The sequence below is a fragment of the Vanacampus margaritifer genome, unplaced genomic scaffold (genome assembly GCF_051991255.1).
Source record: "Vanacampus margaritifer isolate UIUO_Vmar unplaced genomic scaffold, RoL_Vmar_1.0 HiC_scaffold_53, whole genome shotgun sequence".
Classification (NCBI taxonomy): Eukaryota; Metazoa; Chordata; class Actinopteri; order Syngnathiformes; family Syngnathidae; genus Vanacampus; species Vanacampus margaritifer.
In genome coordinates, this window is record NW_027520763.1 from 52,501 (window position 1) to 60,000 (window position 7,500).

Here is a 7,500-nt window from a genome sequence, read left to right on the forward strand (position 1 = left end):
AAGCGAGAATCCCCCTGGGAAGTGGCACTCTGAAAATATTTCGAAAAGAGCAGACTTTGAAAATTTTTGAGAACCAGGATTTGGGGGGGCCAAATGTGCTGAGGCAGGCCGCCCATAGTGCTCTTATCTCGGCCTTGGCAAGCGAGAATCCCCCTGGGAAGTGGCACTCTGAAAATATTTCGAAAAAAGCAGACTTTGAAAATTTTTGAGAACCAGGATTTGGGGGGGCCAAATGTGCTGAGGCAGGCCGCCCATAGTGCTCTTATCTCGGCCTTGGCAAGCGAGAATCCCCCTGGGAAGTGGCACTCTGAAAATATTTCGAAAAAAGTTGACTTTGAAAATTTTTGAGAACCAGGATTTGGGGGGGCCAAATGTGTTGAGGCAGGCCGCCCATAGTGCTCTTATCTCGGCCTTGGCAAGCGAGAATCCCCCTGGGAAGTGGCACTCTGAAAATATTTCGAAGAAAGTTGACTCTGAAAATTTTTCGTCTTAAAAAGCTCGCTCCTGATATTGTACCCCATACATTTTGAGGTTTGGGGGCAAACCTCTCGAATGGGGGGACGAGGTCCCCTATCTACAGCGCCCCTAATGGCGGCAGGTGGTACTGGCCCCCTGGTCACCCGGCCATTGAAAATGAATGGGCCCCATTCATTTCCTATGGCATTTTTCGACGCCTGGTCACCCGGCCATTGAAAATGAATGGGGCACTTCCAGGGGGGGCTCTGGCTCGCCCAGGCCGAAATAGGAGCACTATGGGCGGCCTGCCTGAGCAGATTTGCCCCCCCAAATCCTGGTTCTCAAAAATTTTCAAAGTCATCTTTTTTCGAATTATTTTCAGAGTGCCACTTCCAGGGGGGTGCTCTGGCGCGCCCAGGCCGAAATAGGAGCACTATGGGCGGCCTGCCTCAGCACATTTGCCCCCCCCAAATCCTGGTTCTCAAAAATTTTCAAAGTCATTTTTTTTTTAATTATTTTCAGAGTGCCACTTCCAGGGGGGTGCTCTGGCGCGCCCAGGCCGAAATAGGAGCACTATGGGCGGCCTGCCTCAGCACATTTGCCCCCCCCAAATCCTGGTTCTCAAAAATTTTCAAAGTCAACTTTTTTTGAATTATTTTCAGAGTGCCACTTCCAGGGGGGTGCTCTGGCGCGCCCAGGCCGAAATAGGAGCACTATGGGCGGCCTGCCTCAGCACATTTGCCCCCCCCCAAATCCTGGTTCTCCAAAAATTTCAAAGTCAACTTTTTTTGAAATATTTTCAGAGTGCCACCTCTGGAGCCTCTGCAGCGGGGGCTCTCGCCTGCCTGGTCACCCGTCATTCATTTCAATGGGGGGGGGGGGGGGGGGGGGCGGGGGGATATGGACGCCTGGTCACCCGGCATTCATTTCAATGGGGAGATTGGAGCCCTGGGCATCCGGCCTTCATTTCAATGGGGGATTTGGACGTCTGGTCACCCGCCATTCATTTCAATGGGGAGATTGGAGCCCTGGGCACCCGGCCTTCATTTCAATGGGGGATTTGGACGCCTGGTCACCCGCCATTCATTTCAATGGGGGGATTTGGACGCCTGGTCACCCGGCATTCATTTCAATGGGGAGATTGGAGCCCTGGGCATCCGGCCTTCATTTCAATGGGGGATTTGGACGCCTGGTCACCCGCCATTCATTTCAATGGGGAGATTGGAGCCCTGGGCACCCGGCCTTCATTTCAATGGGGGATTTGGACGTCTGGTCACCCGCCATTCATTTCAATGGGGAGATTGGAGCCCTGGGCACCCGGCCTTCATTTCAATGGGGGATTTGGACGCCTGGTCACCCGCCATTCATTTCAATGGGGGGATTTGGACGCCTGGTCACCCGGCCTTCATTTCAATGGGGGATTTGGACGCCTGGTCACCCGCCATTCATTTCAATGGGGAGATTGGAGCCCTGGTCACCCGGCCTTCATTTCAATGGGGGATTTGGACGCCTGGTCATTCGCCATTCATTTCACTGGGGAGATTGGAGCCCTGGGCACCCGGCCTTCATTTCAATGGGGGATTTGGACGCCTGGTCACCCGCCATTCATTTCAATGGGGAGATTGGAGCCCTGGGCACCCGGCCTTCATTTCAATGGGGGATTTGGACGCCTGGTCACCCGCCATTCATTTCACTGGGGAGATTGGAGCCCTGGGCACCCGGCCTTCATTTCAATGGGGGATTTGGACGCCTGGTCACCCGCCATTCATTTCACTGGGGAGATTGGAGCCCTGGGCACCCGGCCTTCATTTCAATGGGGGATTTGGACGCCTGGTCACCCGCCATTCATTTCACTGGGGAGATTGGAGCCCTGGGCACCCGGCCTTCATTTCAATGGGGGATTTGGACGCCTGGTCACCCGCCATTCATTTCAATGGGGAGATTGGAGCCCTGGGCACCCGGCCTTCATTTCAATGGGGGATTTGGACGCCTGGTCACCCGCCATTCATTTCAATGGGGGGATTTGGACGCCTGGTCACCCGGCCTTCATTTCAATGGGGGATTTGGACGCCTGGTCACCCGCCATTCATTTCAATGGGAAGATTGGAGCCCTGGTCAAGCCCTGAAGAGAGACGCTCTCCCCCTGGTCCATGGCGCTCTCCCCCTGGTCCATGGAGTCCCGCAAACGGCCATCATCAAGCCCCGAAGACAGGCGCTCTCCCACTGGTCCGTGGAGCCCCGAAGACACGCGCCAACAGCCAGCATCAAGCCCCCAAAGAGAGGCGCTCTCCCCCTGGTCCTTGGAGCCCCGCCGACGGCCAGCGACAAGCCCCGAAGTGAGGCGCTCTCCTCCTTGTTCGGCACATGCACGCACACACACCCCTCCGCACGAGCCCCTGTGCGCCCGGCGCGCCCGCAGTTGGAAGAAGGGAAAGAGGGGGAAGAGCTGGAAGTGCTGGAAGTGCTGGAAGTGCTGGAAGTGCTGGAAGTGCTGAAAGTGCTGAAAGTGCTGAAAGTAAAGGGGAAAGCGGACAGCGGCCAGCGGACAGCGGCCAGCGGACAGCGGCCAGCGGACAGCGGCGACAGGCCAAATGTGCTGAGGGCGGCCGCCTATAGTGCTCCTATTTCGGCTATGGCAGGCGCTCTCCCCCTGGTCCATGGCGCTTTCCCCCCGGTCCATGGAGCCCCGTCAACAGCCAGCAACAAGCCCCAAAGAGAGGCGCTCTCTCCCTGGTCCATGGAGCCCCGCCAACAGGCATCAAGCCCCGAAGAGAGGCACTCTCCCCCTGGTCCATGGCGCTCTCCCCCTGGTACATGGAGCCCCGCCAACAGCCAGCAACAAGCCCCGAAGAGAGGCGCTCTCCCCCTGGTCCATGGAGCCCCGCCAACAGGCATCAAGCCCCGAAGAGAGGCGCTCTCCCCCTTGTCCATGGCGCTCCAGGATGGGGGGGCCAAATGTGCTGAGGGCGGCCGCCCATAGAGCTCTTATTTCGGCTATGGCAGGCGAGAGCCCCCGCTGGAGGTGGCACTCTGAAAATATTTCGAAAAAAGTTGACTTTGAAAAATTTTGAGAACCAGGATTGGGGGGCCAAATGTGCTGAGGCAGGCCGCCTATAGTGCTCCTATTTCGGCTATGGCAGGCCCTCTCCCCCTGGTCCATGGCGCTCTCCCCCTGGTCCATGGAGCCCCGCCAACAGCCAGCAACAAGCCCCAAAGAGAGGCGCTCTCCCCCTGGTCCATGGAGCCCCGCCAACAGGCATCAAGCCCCGAAGAGAGACGCTCTCCTCCTTGTTCGGCACATGCACGCACACACACCCCTCCGCACGAGCCCCTGTGCGCCCGGCGCGCCCGCAGTTGGAAGAAGGGAAAGAGGGGGAAGAGCTGGAAGTGCTGCAAGTGCTGGAAGTGCTGGAAGTGCTGAAAGTGCTGAAAGTGCTGAAAGTAAAGGATAAAGCGGACAGCGGCCAGCGGACAGCGGCCAGCGGACAGCGGCGACAGGCCAAATGTGCTGAGGGCGGCCGCCTATAGTGCTCCTATTTCGGCTATGGCAGGCGCTCTCCCCCTGGTCCATGGCGCTCTCCCCCTGGTCCATGGAGCCTCGCCAACAGCCAGTAACAAGCCCCAAAGAGAGGCGCTCTCTCCCTGGTCCATGGAGCCCCGCCAACAGGCATCAAGCCCCGAAGAGAGGCACTCTCCCCCTGGTCCATGGCGCTCTCCCCCTGGTACATGGAGCCTCGCCAACAGCCAGCAACAAGCCCCGAAGAGAGGCGCTCTCCCCCTGGTCCATGGCGCTCCAGGATGGGGGGGCCAAATGTGCTGAGGGCGGCCGCCTATAGTGCTCTTATTTCGGCTATGGCAGGTGCTCTCCCCCTGGTCCATGGCGCTCTCCCCCTGGTCCATGGAGCCACGCCAACAGCCAGCAACAAGCCCCAAAGAGAGGCGCTCTCCCCCTGGTCCATGGAGCCCCGCCAACAGGCATCAAGCCCCGAAGAGAGGCGCTCTCCCCCTGGTCCATGGCGCTCCAGGATGGGGGGGCCAAATGTGCTGAGGGCGGCCGCCTATAGTGCTCTTATTTCGGCTATGGCAGGTGCTCTCCCCCTGGTCCATGGCGCTCTCCCCCTGGTCCATGGAGCCACGCCAACAGCCAGCAACAAGCCCCAAAGAGAGGCGCTCTCCCCCTGGTCCATGGAGCCCCGCCAACAGGCATCAAGCCCCGAAGAGAGGCGCTCTCCCCCTGGTCCATGGCGCTCCAGGATGGGGGGGCCAAATGTGCTGAGGGCGGCCGCCTATAGTGCTCTTATTTCGGCTATGGCAGGTGCTCTCCCCCTGGTCCATGGCGCTCTCCCCCTGGTCCATGGAGCCACGCCAACAGCCAGCAACAAGCCCCAAAGAGAGGCGCTCTCCCCCTGGTCCATGGAGCCCCGCCAACAGGCATCAAGCCCCGAAGAGAGGCGCTCTCCTCCTGGTCCATGGCGCTCCAGGATGGGGGGGCCAAATGTGCTGAGGGCGGCCGCCTATAGTGCTCTTATTTCGGCTATGGCAGGTGCTCTCCCCCTGGTCCATGGCGCTCTCCCCCTGGTCCATGGAGCCACGCCAACAGCCAGCAACAAGCCCCAAAGAGAGGCGCTCTCCCCCTGGTCCATGGAGCCCCGCCAACAGGCATCAAGCCCCGAAGAGAGGCGCTCTCCCCCTGGTCCATGGCGCTCCAGGATGGGGGGGCCAAATGTGCTGAGGGCGGCCGCCTATAGTGCTCTTATTTCGGCTATGGCAGGTGCTCTCCCCCTGGTCCATGGCGCTCTCCCCCTGGTCCATGGAGCCACGCCAACAGCCAGCAACAAGCCCCAAAGAGAGGCGCTCTCCCCCTGATCCATGGAGCCCCGCCAACAGGCATCAAGCCCCGAAGAGAGGCGCTCTCCTCCTGGTCCATGGCGCTCCAGGATGGGGGGGCCAAATGTGCTGAGGGCGGCCGCCCATAGTGCTCTTATTTCGGCTATGGCAGGCGAGAGCCCCCGCTGGAGGTGGCACTCTGAAAATATTTCGAAAAAAGTTGACTTTGAAAAAATTTGAGAACCAGGATTGGGGGGCCAAATGTGCTGAGGGCGGCCGCCTATAGTGCTCTTATTTCGGCTATGGCAGGTGCTCTCCCCCTGGTCCATGGCGCTCTCCCCCTGGTCCATGGAGCCCCGCCAACAGCCAGCAACAAGCCCCAAAGAGAGGCGCTCTCCCCCTGGTCCATGGAGCCCCGCCAATAGCCAGCAACAAGCCCCAAAGAGAGGCGCTCTCCCCCTGGTCCATGGAGCCCCGCCAACAGGCATCAAGCCCCGAAGAGAGGCGCTCTCCCCCTGGTCCATGGCGCTCTCCCCCTGGTCCATGGAGCCCCGCCAACAGCCAGCAACAAGCCCCAAAGAGAGGCGCTCTCCCCCTGGTCCATGGCGCTCCAGGATGGGGGGGCCAAATGTGCTCACTGAGGCCGCCCATGGCGCTCCTATTTCGGCTATGGCAGGCGAGAATCCCCCTGGGAAGTGGCACTCTGAAAATATTTTGAAAAAAGTTGACTTTGAAAATTTTTGAGAACCAGGATTTGGGGGGCCAAATGTGCTGAGGCAGGCCGCCCATGGCGCTCCTATTTCGGCTATGGCAGGCGAGAATCCCCCTGGGAAGTGGCACTCTGAAAATATTTTGAAAAAAGTTGACTTTGAAAATTTTTGAGAACCAGGATTTGGGGGGCCAAATGTGCTGAGGCAGGCCGCCCATGGCGCTCCTATTTCGGCTATGGCAGGCGAGAATCCCCCTGGGAAGTGGCACTCTGAAAATATTTTGAAAAAAGTTGACTTTGAAAATTTTTGAGAACCAGGATTTGGGGGGCCAAATCTGCTGAGGCAGGCCGCCCATAGCGCTCCTATTTCGGCTATGGCAGGCGCTCTCCCCCTGGTCAATTTCAACCCCTGGGCACCCGCCAGTCGATTTTGACCCCTGGGCACCCGCCATCCAATGTCAACCCCTGGGCACCCGCCAGTCGATTTTGACCCCTGGGCACCCGCCATCCAATGTCAACCCCTGGGCACCCGCCAGTCGATTTCGACCCCTGGGCACCCGCCATCCAATGTCAACCCCTGGGCACCCGCCATCCAATGTCAACCCCTGGGCACCCGCCAGTCGATTTCGACCCCTGGGCACCCGCCATCCAATGTCAACCCCTGGGCACCCGCCAGTCGATTTCGACCCCTGGGCACCCGCCATCCAATGTCAACCCCTGGGCACCCGCCAGTCGATTTCGACCCCTGGGCACCCGCCATCCAATGTCAACCCCTGGGCACCCGCCAGTCGATTTCGACCCCTGGGCACCCGCCATCCAATGTCAACCCCTGGGCACCCGCCAGTCGATTTCGACCCCTGGGCACCCGCCATCCAATGTCAACCCCTGGGCACCCGCCAGTCGATTTCGACCCCTGGGCACCCGCCATCCAATGTCAACCCCTGGGCACCCGCCAGTCGATTTCGACCCCTGGGCACCCGCCATCCAATGTCAACCCCTGGGCACCCGCCAGTCGATTTCGACCCCTGGGCACCCGCCATCCAATGTCAACCCCTGGGCACCCGCCAGTCGATTTCGACCCCTGGGCACCCGCCATCCAATGTCAACCCCTGGGCACCCGCCAGTCGATTTTGACCCCTGGGCACCCTCCATCCAAAGTCAACCCCTGGGCACCCGCCAGCCGATTTTGACCCCTGGTCACCCGCCAGTCGCCCCTGGTCACCCGCCATCATGGAGCCCCGCCAACAACCAGCAACAAGCCCCGAACACAGGCACCAACAGCCAGCAACAAGCCCCGAACACAGGCACCAACAGCCAGCAACAAGCCCCGAACACAGGCACCAACGACCAGCAACAAGCCCCGAACACAGGCACCAACGACCAGCAACAAGCCCCGAACACAGGCACCAACGACCAGCAACAAGCCCCGAACACAGGCACCAACGACCAGCAACAAGCCCCGAACACAGGCACCAACGACCAGCAACAAGCCCCGAACACAGGCACCA